General features: G+C 35.4%; 1 pseudogene; it reads right to left on the reverse strand.

Annotated features, from left to right (window-relative positions):
• Window positions 1-14,293: 14,293 nt before the first annotated feature.
• LOC133799292 (dynamin-related protein 4C-like) lies at window positions 14,294-15,799 on the reverse strand (annotated as a pseudogene).
• Window positions 15,800-17,315: the final 1,516 nt, after the last annotated feature.

The raw sequence follows: 17,315 nt of genomic DNA on the forward strand, positions 1-17,315 counted from the left end.
ATGATTGCGAAAATAAAATCAAACTCATACATGAAAATAAAATAACATGAAATTAATTTGAAAATTTTCACTTATTACAATCATAAAATAAAGAAATAAACAAAACAAACATTGAAAAAACTAGCTATTCTTAAAAATCGGGATCTTCTACATCCGATCCTTCATCTAGCATATCATTATCTATCTCCTTATAATCATCATTGTCTTGAGCCTCAAAATTTCCTCGGGGAAGATTTAAGAAGATCCTATGTTGTTGCTCATTAGTGAATTGAAACTCTAAATCATAGGTGAACTTAAGTATGAGAGAATAATATCTTAGGGCTGCTTGTAAGTCATCGTCATTATTTATATTCTCCCATATTTCTTCTAAAGTTAAAATTGCTGACGGAAAATCTTTTAAAAGCCTGATTACTAGGACATATTGTTCTGCAGCTCTCAACATAATTTGCCTAGATTTTTTTTTTTTTTTGAAGGTGACCTATCTCTTTGTTGAACAAGATCAATCTTCGAGTGATCTTTTCTAGTGCTCCTACGGTGTTTCTTGGCTCCCTTATTCTTTTTAAAGCCTTAATGGCTCGGATATCCTCATTGCTTAAAGCTCCATTCATTCTTGACTGAAACATAAACACTAAAGTCGTTAGCTATACACATAGACAAGGTAACTTGTAACTTGTAACTTAAACACTTACTTGGCGGTCCGATTCGGAGCTTTGAGCATGTGTATCGAGGAGAACTTCATGCGAAGGAACCGTTTGCTCTGATACCAACTGTAACGACCCACTAATCTAGACTACTTGGACCATTAACGAATCTATACATAAAACTTACATTTTTGCGGAAATACCATAATTTTATTGAAAGCTTATGGAAACAAAGGTTACTTTCATAAAATAAGTAGGATATGGGTACCCATTGTCTTTAAAACAAAAATAACTTAAAAACTAAAAAGAGTTACATAGAAAATGCGGAAAGTACATTTAAAACCATAAAAAAACATAAACAAGACTACATCCTCGAATCGAATAACGCTCGGCCCCTTGACTCCATTCACCATCGATACACATCCTCTAAGCGTCACGAATCTTTCCACCTCTAAAGCTTATTTCCTGCACATAAACAGAAAGGAGTGAGCCTAATGCCCAGCAAGGAAAATCTAACACATAGTCATAAACATAAACATAATTTCATAATAACGTAAAGACATATCATAACACATATTTCACTTATTATAATGGCCATTATTACTTGGGGTCCCATAGACTAAACAAGCATATGCCCATGGGATTAGTGGGGTCCTACTAGCTAAGTAGGTCATATGCCCATAACCCATTTGGGGTCTTGTTAGTCATATGGGTCATATGCCCAAGCCTACAAACATACACATATACATATCATAACACTTTTAATAACATAAATCATATAGATAACATAAGCACATAACATGTTGATTCTAGCCTATTTTCCTTACCAAAGTTACCGGGATTATGGACTGAGTTGGGACTTTTGGAACACTCCTAAAACCATAAGAAAGAGTGAGTCTAAGGAAAGGAGATGAAATGAAAGAGATGGAAAGACTAAACCATAAAAACATACTTACCAACTTATATGCTTAAGAGCTTGGATTCCCTAACCAAAATAAGAATAAGGTTAGGGGACTGAGTAGAAGGTTTTGAGAAAGGAAATAACATAAAATACAGAAAGGAACTAGAGTTTTGGGTTTACCTCAAAGATTGCAAGATCAATCTAACCTTCACCGAAATACTATAGAACTCACTTCCCAAAGTGTTTGATAAGCTTATGATGTTTAAGCTTATAGTTTTTCCCCAAACCAAGTGTTTACACTCTCACACTCACTTAACACTAGCAGCTTCTGAACTTAGAGCAAATGGTGAATAATGGCTGGGTACTAGGTCCTATTTATAGAGTTTGGGAATGAAAATATCTTGATTTTACTTGAATAAAAATAATGGCTTTTTAGGTGAAAATCATTTGAATAATCGTTCAGCAGAGGCTGAAGACTCGTTCACAAGATGCTGGACTGTTGAAGGAGTTTGAATGGCTGAAAGGAAATGAATTCAAAAGAGTTTGAATCCATGCTGAAGGAGGCGATATATCGCCCCCTGTAGGCGATATATCGCCTGGGCCAGTATGCCCGAGGCGACCGTGCATCGTTTCGTGTTTTCCGTATCTACGTGCTGCGACATATCGCCCCCTATAGCTGCGATATATCGGCATACGCTGAATATTTAAACACGAAATTACACATTTTTAGCTAGGTTTGAATGGAGTAAACAGCCTTGACTAAGCCCTCAACGTACTCAAAGCTGCTGACTGACCCTATAACATTCGAACTTTACTCCTTATTATATTTAATCCTCAAAAATCTTAATCCTTAATTACCATTCAAAACATGTGCTTAAAATCCTATTGGTTGATGTCTAAACCTTATAATATAATAATATAATCCTTAATATCAGTCACTTTAATCAAACCTTAGGTTATACTTAATATTCTTAAACTATAGGTTAAACTTAGAAAATCTATAAGTACTACTATGAGTGTCCAAATAACTCCCGGTCTGAACCAAAAATCCAAAGTAACAAAGATAATGCTATAAATACTATCATACTACTATCTATCTTAGCTAAGTAAAGTTCTTGGACTCTACACCTTGTTAAGCTGTATGGTAGGCAGACTGTTTCTCCCTCTTGCATGATCAAGATGGACCTCAAGAAAGCTTATGATACAGTGGAGTGGGAGTTCATTCGGGAAATGTTAGTTGCCCTCCGCTTTCCCACTGTTTTTATTAATCTGATCATGGAATGTGTCACTTCTCCCAAGTTTTCCTTGCTCATCAATGGCTCGTTACATGGCTTCTTTTCTTCTAGAAGGGGGTTACGGCAAGGAGACCCTTTGTCTCCTCTTCTTTTTGTGATTGGCATGGAATACTTATCCCGTTTACTGTCTTTGATAGCTAAGAAGAAAGAGTTCAAGCACCACCCGAGATGTAAGGTTTTAAGATTAAATCACCTTTGCTTTGCTGATGACGTGTTGCTTTTCTCTAAAGGTGATATTCCGTCCATTCTTCTTCTGTTGAGAGCTTTCAAGAGGTTCTCGAATTCATCTGGGCTGCAAGCAAACCCCTCCAAGACGTCCATATATTGTGCTGGGATGAAGAATGAAGAAGTTGAATACATTCTTAATGCCTCGGGGTACTCTCAGGGCCAACTCCCTTTTCGGTATTTGGGGATTCCTATATGCTCCAAAAGAATCTCCAAGGCTGATTGTGAAAGTATAATTGAGAAGATGGTAGCTCGAATTAGAGTTTGGAGCTCTCGGCATATTTCATATGCAGGTAAATGTACTCTCATTAATTCTGTCCTGTTGATCATTCATACTTATTGGGCTCAAATTTTAATTCTTCCAAAGTTCATCCTTGATAGAATCAATAGCATTTGTCGTGCTTTTCTTTGGAAGAGTAATTCCAACTCTTGTGGTCCGGGTCTTGTTGCTTGGAAGAACACCTGCCTTCCTAAAGATGAAGGGGGGCTGGGTTTTCGTGATATAGATAATTGGAACATTGGTGCTTTGAGTAGGTATGTTTGGGATATAGCCAATAAGAAAGATAACCTCTGGGTTCGTTGGGTTCACTCTGTTTATCTCAAAGATGATTGTTGGTGGAGATATGAGGCTCCACAAAATGCAAGCTGGTATTGGAAAAAGATAGTTATGGTTAAGAACATCATCAAGAACAAAATGGATGAATCTATCTTCACCCAAATGAACTTTAGTATCACTAAAGTTTGCTCTCTTCTTTGGCTGAAATCAAATGTCAGGAAGGTTTGGTTCTCTCCCATTTGGAATCGGCTGAGTACTCCCAAGCACAAGTTCATCACTTGGCTTGCTTGTTTAAACAGGTTACAAACTAGAGAGAGACTTCTTAAAATTGGTCAGATAGTTGATGCTAATTGTCTTTTTTATGGTGCTCACTTGGAGTCCCATCTTCATCTCTTCTTTAGATGTCACTTTAGCTCTACTGTGGCTCAACATATCTTTACTTGGGAAGATTTCAATGTGCATAAATTGGAGCTTGAAGCTTGTATCAAGAAGATTAAGAGGTCGAAGCATTCCAAATTTCGTCGAGAGGTCTACCTTGCCCTTGTGAATAGCCTTGTATATAATATTTGGGAAGCTAGAAACAATACTCTGTGGAATGATAATGTGTATACAGTTCATATTCTTGTACAGAAAATTAAAAGAGGAATTTGTAATAGGTTTTCTCTTTTTAAAAATGAGAAAACTAGTCATAGTGATTGTAATTGGTTTGAGCAATTGAGCCATATCTAGGCCTTTGTTCTTGAGTTTGTAATAGGCTTTGTTGAGCAATAAATTGATCCTTATTCATAAAAAAAAAAAATTTATTTTAAAACATTTTTTTATTAATTTTAATAAAACATTTATTAATGTTAAATTTAAAATACTTATTTTGAGGAAGAATAAGAAAGAGAAAATAATTTAAAATTTAAAAAATAATTAAATCCTATATTTTTCTTTCACTTTCTTATTATTTCTTAAATTAATTAAAAAAATAGGTATTAAAGTGCAACATTTTAAAAACATTGGGTATATTTACCACACAAAAAAAAGTTCGGGTATAAAAGTGTAACATTTTGAAGACATTGAGTAAATTACCGTAAAAAAAAAATTGGGTATCTAAGTGCAACATTTTGAAAACATTAGGTATTTTAGCCGTACACTTGCGATATGTTTGGTAATTTGAGTTAGTGCAATTTTTATTAACTTAGTTGATAGTGGTTGGCATATTAATTTTATTTTTGTTAATAATGAATTGTTGACAATTATATTGTTAAAAGTACTAATAGACTATTCCCATAAAAATGATTACTTTAACAAATTTATAAGCCTTTTATCCATGCTTTGCAGGTCTTGGGGTCAAATAATAATCTTTTTGGACCAGTTCCCCCAAAATTGATAATGTGTTGAAACCTAAGCAAATGTAACTCATCACTTTTCTTATTTTAAGATATAAATCAATTTATGTATCTTTTTAAAGTTATTATAGTACACTTAATATTTTTGGTTTTGCAGAAATATATTGGAGAGAAAAAAAAAAAGACGAGAGGATGCTATGCAAAGAAACTTTGGATCAAATAAGAGTTTGTAATTTTGCATATATAATGAGCTTTGAACTTTGTCCTGTATTTTTTTTTTTATTTCTCAGTTTATAATTTTAGAGTTTTTTTATATATATATTGTTTTTGTTCACAAATTTGTTAAATAAATTAATTAATGTATTTGTTTTGGTGTGATAATGAATTTTGTATTTAATTTTAGATTTGGGTAGATTTTAATTTTATATATTTTGATTTTAAAACAAAAACGTTTGAAATAGTTTTTTATTATTTGATATATGTGTTGGTGGAAAACTTTCACTAGGGGAGTGTCGCTCTCGTTTTGGCTTTGATTGTTTAGAATGTGTAAAGTTGGAAATGAAACTGTGGGGGATTTATAGGGCAAAAACCCACTATTTGATCCAACGATTCAAATAGGGATCTCAAGACTATCCCCATCCAACTGTCCCGGATGACGCAGAGGTCTTTATTAGCCAAATGAAGCAGCAGATCGTGGATTCGCCAATCCACGATTCACGCCTATCTGATCCAACGGTCCGCATTAAAATATTTTCAAGTATATCCCCATCCAACAGTCCGAGATGGTGCAGAGGCATTAAACAGCCCACTCAAGTACCCTATCAACCTCTCTCGTGTAGACGGGATGCCTCAAAAATCACGCTGACACCCATCGGTCACTATGACAATTAAAATATCCTTTTCAGATTTGACAGGCGCGAATGGTCACTACTACAAAAACGGGATTTCCCGACAGTTTTTAACTGTCGCTATTGAGCAACGACGACAGTCGACTAACTGTTGTATTTGCATATACCGGCGTAGGGGTAGCTACGCCGACAGTTATTAGGTGTCGTCATTGCTAGCTACACCGACAGTTATTAAGTGTCATCGTTGCTGGCTACGCCGACAGTTATTAGGTGTCGCTGTTGCTGGCAACGCCGACAGTTATTACGTGTCGCTGTTGCTGGCTACGCCGACAGTTATTACGTGTCACCGTTGCTGGCAACGCCGACAGTTATTAGGCATCGTTGTTGCTTGCAAAAAATTATTTATTTTTATGTTAAATTAAAAATTATGATTTAAATGAAACATTTATATACAAAACTAAAAAATTATAGATTAAAATAACAAAACTTATACAAAGTATTTACAAAGAATCATTTACTCTAATAAAAATTACAAATAAAATAAAACACTAAATTCATTGTCCAACAACATATATTTCTTCTTCTTGTCCTTGTACTCACTCTGAAAAACAACTGAAGTGAAAACTACCACAACGTATATAAAGTTGTAGTGATTAACTTAGCTTAGCTTCAGATCTTTACGACAACTGAAAAAGGCCTGGGGGTTAGCAGATATTTAAAGTTGTAGTGATTAACTTAGCTTCAGATCTTTACATATTTACTTCTGGACAGATAACTTATGATGCGACACCTCTTATTCAAAATTTCATTCTTTTAGCTGGGCCTTGATCAATGATGGGGTCAAGGGGAGGTGGTTGTGCCTCCCTTATTTGCTGGGTTTTAGGGCCATTTTCTGATTCTGTGTTCATGAAGTAGATGTAGCCTTCTGGAAATGGTGGTGGTGGTGGGGCTAGCACTAGCTGCATAAATGCCAAGTGACCTCTCAGTAATAGATTAGTTGTGACATAGTAATAACTGTACAAAACAAACTGAAGTTTATTTATCTACTTAATTTTATTTATTTAACAAGCAGTAATAAATTAAAATCCCAAGAGTTTACGGTAATTATCTTTAATCAAAGAAGAATTTGGGAATTTTTAAAAGAAATATCACAATATCATCTCAAATTTCAAGTCAAAATCTACAACATGAGACAACAATATCAACAATGAAAGTCCATGATAAGTAGACAAAAAATATATGACAACAAGCATACAATCTCAAGTCTCACCCCAGCAAATATCAATGTGGATTTAAGCTTACGTTGAGTTAGTCTGAACTCTAGACAAACCGGTAATATTGGGATCTTAACAAATAACACAGTCAACATGTAATGTATATTTCAAGCATCTACACTTCTTGATAACATTTTCTGAAATTCCTTTCAAATTCGACCACTTGCCTTAAAATTTTCACATTCAAAAAATGCAAAGTACCAATTGAACTTGTTACTTGCTCATATTGGAAATTACAAAATATAACAGCAAATGCATACCACAGAATAAATACCATCAAATTAAAGTTAAACGGCCTATGCACCATTTCAAATGCCTAACATACCATTTGAGTACGTAATTTGTCTAGAGAACTTTCCCTTTGGACAATATAGATTTATTTAAAATGGAACCTATTATATTAAAAAGACTTTCCATATAGGTATATGCAATGTTTTGGATCATATATTGTGTGTACATATCATTACTCTATCTTTATCTTAAAACTTAAAGAAAATGGGTGGGAGGCATGTCCAATAAGATGTCTTACCATATCCTATCTTCTCTGGTACGATTACGGTTCTTTCCTCCAAATATGGTTCTCCTGACTAGGATAACAGAACTTGATGAGGATGTTGCCCATCTGCAGGTAATTCCAATCTTATTTGCAGCATCTCTGATTCTATCAAAGCTTCCATTTGAGCTCGCTCCCGATCTCTTGGATAGGTTGAATACAGGAATGAGTAGATATGACAACAGAGAGCCATCGGAACTCCTATTACTATGTACAGTGCCTTGGCCAAAGACACAACATTTCCCCTATCTGTGGCAATCTCTTCAGATGCAGAGGACCTTAACTGTCGGCATTGGTCTCGAATTAACTGTCGGCGTTGGGGTCAATAGCGACACCTTTTAACTATCGGCATTGGTCTCGAATTAACTGTCGACGTTGGGGTCAATAGCGACACATTTTAACTGTCGGCATTGGTCTTAAATTAACTGTCGTTGTTGGGGTCAATAGCGACAGTCAAAAGCAATGGTGACAGTTATTAGCTGTCAGCGTTGGTCTCTATGTCTTTAGTTTTTTACTGTCGGCGTAGAGTCCCGCAAAGCAATTACGACAGTCAATAGAGTTGACTGTCGTGGTTGGGTGTTGGGAAAGCCCAGTTTTGTAGTAATGGGTACAGACGCCCCAATTATTGGAAGACGCGTGTATAAAACGTGGTGAATTCAAAAGGACGGGGATTACCCAAGCGGCCCCCAAGTAAATGAACCCGTCTCCTAGGAAACAAATCGGGATATTTGTATTTGATCCAGGAGAATGAAACAAATCTCTAATGTGCAAGATCGCCCAAGTGGCCCCCAAGTAAATGAACCTATCTTCTAAGAAACAAACAAGGATATTTGGATTTGGTCCGGGAGAATGAGGAAAATCTCCACCTTGTACGCACGGATGAAGACTTGGGGGGTAAATGTTATCCTTGTTTTCCCCCTGGACATGTGGCATAACATAATGGGTACGTGAGCTCTCCCAAATCTCTAACGTGCAAGATCGCCCAAGTGGCCCCCAAGTAAATGAACCCGTCTTCTAGGAAACAAACAAGGATATTTGGATTTGGTCCGGGAGAATGAGGAAAGTCTCCACCTTGTAAGCACGGATGAAGACTTGGGGGTAAATGTTATCCTTGTTTTCCCCCTGGACACGTGGCATAACATAATGGGTTTGTGAGCTCTCCCAAAGAGATCGAAGGCCCATCCTAAGCCCAATGAACTAGGAAGATGAAAGCCTTAGTGGCCCAGTTTTCGGTAAGCCCAACAGTGTTTGATGGGCACCACCATGACAAGGGAGCTGGGACCAAGATGCAGGCCCAACTCACCTTCCCGGTCCCAACCTATCCATACCCTCCGGGATATCAATAGGTATGGTAGGTTCATGAGTATGGGAATACAACCTTGTCAAGAATGAACCCGAGCCCTAGTGAACGAACCAGGATCCCAGTAAATGAACTGGGAGATTAGTAAAGGAACCCGGATCAGACGTCCGAATAGGGCAGGATTGATCCCCGACACTAACACATTCCCAAGAAACACGGAAGTTGGTCTCCTCAACTAACCTACAGAAGAGGTTACATACAGAATGTACACTGCTACTAGGAAGCAGTACTGCCATTACTCTGACAGATCATGTCCCCAGGATCCCCTTAGAAGCCCACACGGACCAGTCTAAGGTTATGTACTATTAACAACTATACGACTTGGCCACGCCCAAGCCGGCCCAATGGACCCTGATAGAAATATCCTTTATATTAAGCCTCCATTAGCGAACAAACCATGGTTACATCCCTATTGGCCCTGGATTAGTCCGGCCTAAACCCATCGCACCTAAACTGCCTATAAATAGGACCAGTTGTGCATTGTAGCAGGGATCTGAGATTTCTCTTATAAGCAATTACTCTGTTCAAACTTGCAGAAAATCCATTGTCAAAAGCTCTCTAAGCTATAATACAACTGATTTGTGGACTAAGGCTCATTAACGTCCCAACTACGTAAAAACCTCGCTTGCATATTTTAAATCCTTTCTTTTTAAGCTCTCTTATCTTTCATAATTCTAGTTTCCGAAAAACTCAGTAAACAGCTTCCTTTATTGCTTCAGTAGTTGCTATGTACTCTGATTCTGGAGTTTATAGTGCCACAACTGGTTGTAGTTGAACTTTTGAGCTAACACAGTTTCCTCCCATTAAGAACATATAGGCAGATGTAGACTTTCGACTGTCCCTATCCTCTGCATAGTCAGCATCATTGTATCCCTCTATTGTAGTACTTGCTTATTGCTGTTTATAGACTAATCCCACCTTGTTAGATCCAATTAGGAATCTGATTAACCACTTCATAGCTAACCAGTGAATTTTCTCAGGATTAGACATATACTTACTAAGAATACTAATAACATAGGCAAGGTCTGGTCTTATACAAACTACTAGGTACATTATGTCTTGGAATTTAAATCTAGATGCATGCTTCCTATTATTTTTCCAAACACATAATAGAAACATAGAATAACACGACATACATATGAACATTAGATTCGTAAATTAACATAAACACAATGATGTAGAAACTTACGAATACGCAGCGGAACTGGAACAACTCCTTCCTTCAATCTCTCTAACTCTTGATTCCTTTCTGTAGCAGAGTATTATCAAGAGATTGAACTAGATCAGCAACACAGTCTTCCTCACCAAGCCTTTGATCAATCTAGAACTAGTGTGGGCTGGTTCTCAACACATGAGATAGAGATCTAGAAAAGAAGAAGAGAAAGTGGCTAAGAAAGGATTAGAGTGTCTAGGTTTTCACTTACCCAATAAATCAACTGATACTGACTTTTTTTTAAAACCCTAGATATCATATTCCTTATATAGACAACTTAATGGGCTTTATTTAAATTTAAATTTAAATTTTGAATTAATTAAACTAATAAACAAAAAGATAAAAGCCTTGGGCTCCCACAAATGGACTTGGGCCCAATACTTTTATTTTGAATTTAAATCCCAATTGGGCCTAAATTCAAAACCTTTTATTTATTTATTTATTTTAATTAATTAACTAAATCCTTATTCAAATTAACTAATTATAATTTGAAACTTGATTTAATTTTTATTTATTTATATTGACACCAATTTATCAATATTAATAAATTTACCCAAAGATTCTCTTTTATTCTCTAAATCTCATATCTCTATAAATTTTCCAAAATTGACCTAGTCAACTTTTAAAAAATCCTAATTGATAATTAAATCAATTAATTGAGACATTCTAGATGATTTACTCAAAGGTGATGCGGGGACCATGGATCCATGAAATCAAGCTCCAATAAGTTACCGTGAATTTATTTACGAATAATTTCACTACCTTATTAATTCCTCGTGACTCCACTATAGACTTGGAATTGAACTCTTGAATTCATAGAACATATTTTCCAAAGCATAAATATGTTATCCATTGTTATAACCATTACAGTTAGTCAATCCTCTATTGATGACTTACTAACAAGCTGGGTGAAAATTACCGTTTTACCCCTCATCAGTATTTTATCCTTAACTCCCACTAAGTTCCTTATAAATGATATTTCCGTGAACTTAATCACAAAAATGAGATCTCAATCATTTAACCTTTTGAACAAAGCAATTAAGGAAATCATCTTTTCACTTCTCATACAGAAGTTATAGATTTCATATCTATGAATAATACTCCCACTCAATTTCATTACTAAATCTCCAAGATGTAAGTATGGGCTAGACCGTAGGGTAAGCTGGTAACGAACAAGTCAAAAGATTTAAATAATATAATTAGCAGAATATTATCACTCAGAATTAAGATTGACTTAACCTATGGTCAACGTTGTGATATTGATTAGATTCGATAACAACGATACTTATTTATCAATCAATAATCAATATCGGTCCTAGTCCGATGTAACCAAATACATCCGATCATATCTACTTGGTCAATGCCTATCACACTCCTAATGTGTAAGTAGATCATATCGTAGATTTCCTAATCAGTGAAAATCCAATGCACTGATCTAATCTAGGACTTGTTCTTTTGAACATATAATTACAACTATAATCTACTGTGACCTAGTCACCATAATTGTAACTATCCATATGTTCAGGATTTTATGAATGTTTGTATTAATTGAATAAACATGTAATAAAACAAGCGAACAATGCAATTGAATAAACAAAATGATTTCTACTTCTTTTATTGATAATAATAACGTGTTACATAAGAAAAATGGTTTTATTAAGGGCATAAAACCCAACATTATGGAACCCACAACATTAGAATAGGGTACCTAACTCATCTCTAACTCTTCTGTTTTAGTCTTAGGGAATTGTTCTTTAGATTAGGTATACTAGTTTGCGATAGGTTGTGAAGCAGGTTTAGCTCCCTTCATAGAAAACTTCTCTATTATCTTGTTAATGTAGTCCTCTTGAGTCATACACAACCTTCCATTGCTCTTGTCCCTTCTTATTGTAATCCCTAGTATCTTTGTAGCTATGCCCAAGTCCTCATCTCGAATTTTGTCTTGAGTAGGCCTTTCATCACCTCTATCCGAGACCTTTCTTTGCTGATAATCAGCATGTCATCTACATACAGTAGTAAATAGATAACCTCATTCACCTTAATTCCTTTAAAGCATAGGCAAGTATCATAGTAACTTCTAGTGAATCCTAGCTTCAACATAAATGCATCAAATTTCTTGTTCTATTGCCTAGGTGACTGTTTAAGTCCATATAAGGACGTAATAAATTTGCAAACATGATCTTCCTTCCTTTTGACCTCAAAACCTTTAGGTTGTTGCATATAGATGTCTTCCTCTAATTCCCCATGTAGAAAAGCAGTGGTCACATCCATCTGATCTATTTCCATATTAAACTGATTAGCTAGTGATAGAATAATCTTGATAGTCTTGTATTTTACCACTGGGGAAAAAATCTCTGTAACTTTCTATGTAAAGCCTTTAGCAACCAATCTAGCCTTGTACCGTATATGTTCTCCCTTGGTTATTCCTTCCTTTAGTTTGTGCAACCATTTGCAGGCTATAATACTCTTTCCTTTAGGCTTAGGTACCAATTTCCATGTTTGGTTCTTTTGTAGAGATTTCATCTCATCCTTCATGGCTTGTATCCAGTTTTCTGCCTTATCACCCTTTACGGCTTCTTCATAACTTTGTGGTTCTTCTGAGTTAGCTTCTAAGTTACTCATAAAAGCATAGGCTAGGTCTTCATTCCATATGTCGAAGCTATAATTCAAGTTAGGAGTAGGAATCCTCTTCTCTCTGTCTCGGGTCAACTGATAATCTGTCAGATATTCATTTTGTTGAGGTTCTTCAGGTTCCATTCTCTTTATTTCCTCACCAATAGGTTCCACCTGAACTGTATTTGGTTCAGGTTGATGAATAGTAGGTTCCACCTGATTTATATCATGTTCTTGTTCCTCTGTTTGGTCTGCAATTTCTGGATTTAAACTTATGGTTCCTGCAGGTTTAGTACTAGATTGTGTACTTGCGGGGTTAGTGTTAGATAAACAAGGAAATACATCTTCTTGAAAAATTACATCCCTACTTATTATAGGAACACTCATTTAATATATCTAGGTTCTAATTTTCCAATGCTTTGGTGTACATAGGTTGCACAACCAAAGACTTTAAGGTTAGACAAATCAGGTGGTTTACCCCGACCATCTTTCCTCTGTAGTTTTGAACTCAATGGCACTTGAAGGACATCTGTTTATTAAATAAGAAGATGTCATTACTGCCTTCCCCAGAAACCATGTGATAAACCAGATTGTATCGTCATGCACCTAGCTTTATTTAAAACGGTCATATTCATTCTTCAGCCACACCATTTTATTGTGGTGTTAATATGACTATTTTGTTGTGGTGTTAATTTGATAAATGATTTAAATATTCGATTCTATTAGAAACAAACAAAATGAGATAGGCATGATGCAATATTACATGCCTATTTTATTTATTACATATTAGAAAGATTGGATTAAATATTATTTATAATAAACTTAAGAAATTAATGGGTTTATTTATTACATATTACATGCATGATGCAATTCCCAATAATATGGATATGAGAATAATATATTAATATAATATTTGCTTTAGTTAGACAGTCTTTTATTTTATTTATTTATAAATATAATTAAATGTAGTTCGATTGTTTTTTTTTTGGAGTAGTGATCTCCACGTGTCTTTCATATAAAGAAAATACAGTATATGTCTAAAAAGTTGGCTGTTGCATGGAGACCAAAAATCAACCCTCCTTTGTGCTTGGCCCCCATATTGTCATATCCCTCATCCACACGTGGAGCGCACACAAGCTCCTAGTTGAAGAGTGCAGTGCACTCTCCCTTGTTTGTCTGGGCGTTAACAGAATACAATGAAAACAACTCCACCCTAACAACGATTTCATCCACAAAAATTTTCCAAAAATTTATACCACCTTCATTTATGAGTTTACTACTAAGTCTCACTAATATGTATTTTAGCTAACCATTAAACCATATTATAAAATAGTGTTGTAATTTCTATAAATATATGGTATAAATCAAATAAATATATAATAGTAGTACAAATCATTCGGTAGCATTTTCGTTGTTTATTATTATTCATCAATCATTTCCACAAAACGTGTACGTACAGATATAAATAAAAGCAAATATATTAAAAGCAAATAAAGTAATTATTCCCCACTTTCATTATGTGGCTAATAAAAGTTCGCACAATACCCAACGACAAAAAAAGTTCACACAATAACATATTACACAAAACCACAAAACATACACACATAATATTAATACTAGTTGACCTTAATATATAAATATATTATATATATATATATATTGTCTCATTGACTACAATTGGAAGTTGCAATTCGGTCCATGATAGTGGCCAAAATCTCTTTACACTCCTTAAGCTTCTTAACACTCGCAGTCAACTTGAGTCTCTTTGCAGCAACAGAAGGTAATTCCTCCATCAATCTCTCGAACCCATTTCCATTATAAGGTGCCATTAACTCACCCACAATCTCCTTCTCCAACTCCTCATTCACAAGCACATGAACACTCAGCTGCATATGCAGAGCCATGGAGTCCACCAACCTTCTCAGCACAATTCTCCAATAAGCAACTATTCTCATCCTCAAGTCATAAGCTTGATGCAAAAGATGCGGAAACTGCTTCGCATTCGCCACATCAACCGAGCCAAACCCTTCAATATTTATGGTGCTATATCTATTATCCACACATGACATGAATGTGTTTTTCTGAGCCATGAATTTGTTCCACTCGATTTCGAATTCCGGATTGCAAGTGTAATCGGTGAGCTTCTCCATCTCCACAGCCTCCACAACCCACTTCATTGACCTTTCTTTCATCTTCTCTATCAGATTAAGCCCTGCTCTTCTAGTGGAGAGCTGTAGCTGGTGATAGTCTTCAACATGGCTCATGAGGATAGTCATCACCACATCTTCTATGTAATCCCATAGCTTTCCCACGAAAGCTGTTGGGACACCAGATACCCCCTTTACCTTTTCTTGTAATAGAGCATGAAAAGCTGTCCTGGGAAGGAAATTTGGGAGAGAAATCTCTTTCGCTTCCTCCAAATGCTTGATCTCATCCATTAAGAAGTTTCTGGTTCGATCACTCTCAGGACAGTTCATAAGCTCATCTGAAAAACCATTGAGCATCTCAACCAACCTAGCTTTACAATGCATCTTCTTCTCATCTGGGTACTCATCGAATTCGCCTCTCAACAGATTTTTTCTCAGTGATTCTTTTGCCACCCCAATGATTCTCATGAAAGCAGTCATTGATCTTCTTGACAATGTCAGGTAAGTTTCTAGCTATGCTCTTGGCTTGAATCTGCATGAACTTCTGAGCCAAAACAGGAATGCCCACAATCGATTTATCGATCTTGGAAAGCTCAGGATGTGTTTGAAGAAGCTTAGCTTCTTCAAACCGAGCCTCATCATAGGATTCATCACCAACCCTATTCCTATTTATCAGACTTAGTAACGACAGCCAGAGTCCTCTCTCCAGTTCGGTCAACGCTTTGGGACATTCTGATAGACTCACAAGTGGGAAAGTCAACAGTTGCAGACAACACATTAAGTATGTTACTCGCTTCAGGCGCAATATACTCCATTATGATATCTTTGATTTGATCATATATTATTTAATCAATAGCTAAAATATTTTAAATAAGTAATTTCTTATTTTAAAAAAGTAAACGCGGAAAAATAAAAAAATATATTCTTATGTATGGCTAATTTCACTATTATATATATGTTTAGATAAGCATAGTTATTAAATTAATTAAATTAAAACATACAAATTTAATTAATAATACTAGAAAAAATTAATTGATACCATAGTTTAGGTAGAAATGTCGTCCTGTGTCAAAATAAGACATGTAACAATAGTCTCACTTGAAATGTTGTCTCATATAAGTTTTAATTCACACGGCACAACAATTCGAGAGCAATTGTTGTGTCATGTCTATTTTTAACACTAGACGACAGTTCTACAAAAATTGTGGTCTCATGTGTGTTGTCTAAGTACAGTTTTGTAGTAGTTATGAGATATCCATCCTCGCAGCCTGCCGCTACATCACACTGCGGGTAAGTACAATTCTGAATTTTTATTCAAACTTTTTCTTTTTACAGCTAAATGTTATCTTGAAGAGATAACTTTGTTTTGTTGTGTAGGCTGCGGTTCTCTGTCAGCGGCTCAAGGACGTTGTCACAATGAGGTATTTTGAGCTTAATGAGCTAAGAGAGGTCTCCGTCTCGCTGGAGGAGCATTTGATGCTTCAGAAGGCAATGGAAGACAAGAAGGCTCATTCCTCCGCCTTGGAGATCCGCTTGGCCACGGAGCAATCAAGGCTGCAAACTCTAGAGGATACTTCCTTGAAGTTATTGGAAGATGCCATGGGCTTCACACAAGCCGATGAGGAGACCGTTTGCAAGGTCATGGAGGACCTTAGGGTAGCATAGGAGGAGCTCCGTGTTGCTTTCAAAGAGTTAGCCAAGCATGCGGGGGGAGTAAAAATGATATTTTAAAAAAATAATAATGTTTTATGAATTGGAATAGAAAAGGATGACATGGCTAGAAGAAAAGTGATATTCCTCAAAGAAAGAAGAAATTTAAATAAATTTCACCATCTTTGAAGAAAAAAATTGAAGAAATTTAAATTGAAGCATGAATTAAAAATAATAATGTTTTATGAATTCAAGCATACTTCTATTTCCTTTCTTTTATTTAAATATTAAAAAAATAAAAAAAAAATCATATACAATATAGTACCTTTAATAGTATTTTATTTGAACTATTTTGTTTCAGTTTTATTTGCATGTACAAAAAAATTCACCATCTCTGAGAAAAAAATATTGAACCATAATCAATCAAACTGTCAAATCAGTCTTCTTTTAATCGCGTCATCCAGAAACTAACAAAAGTCTCGTAATTCAGTAACGATGCATAGTTTAGTGGAAATTTTTAACAACGTAAAAATTTTAGAGGGTATGAATTGCAAGTGGTAATAGGCTGGGAAAAAAATCCTAATTATTTAGTAGGTATTTACCCTTAATTTTAATTATAAAGTTACACGTACTAGTGAATACCAGAAAACTTTACCCTTAATTTTTTTCAGATCTAAAACTTTAAAATCTGCAGAAAATCGACGT

This window comes from Humulus lupulus, chromosome 9, assembly GCF_963169125.1.
Source record: "Humulus lupulus chromosome 9, drHumLupu1.1, whole genome shotgun sequence".
Lineage (NCBI taxonomy): Eukaryota > Viridiplantae > Streptophyta > Magnoliopsida > Rosales > Cannabaceae > Humulus > Humulus lupulus.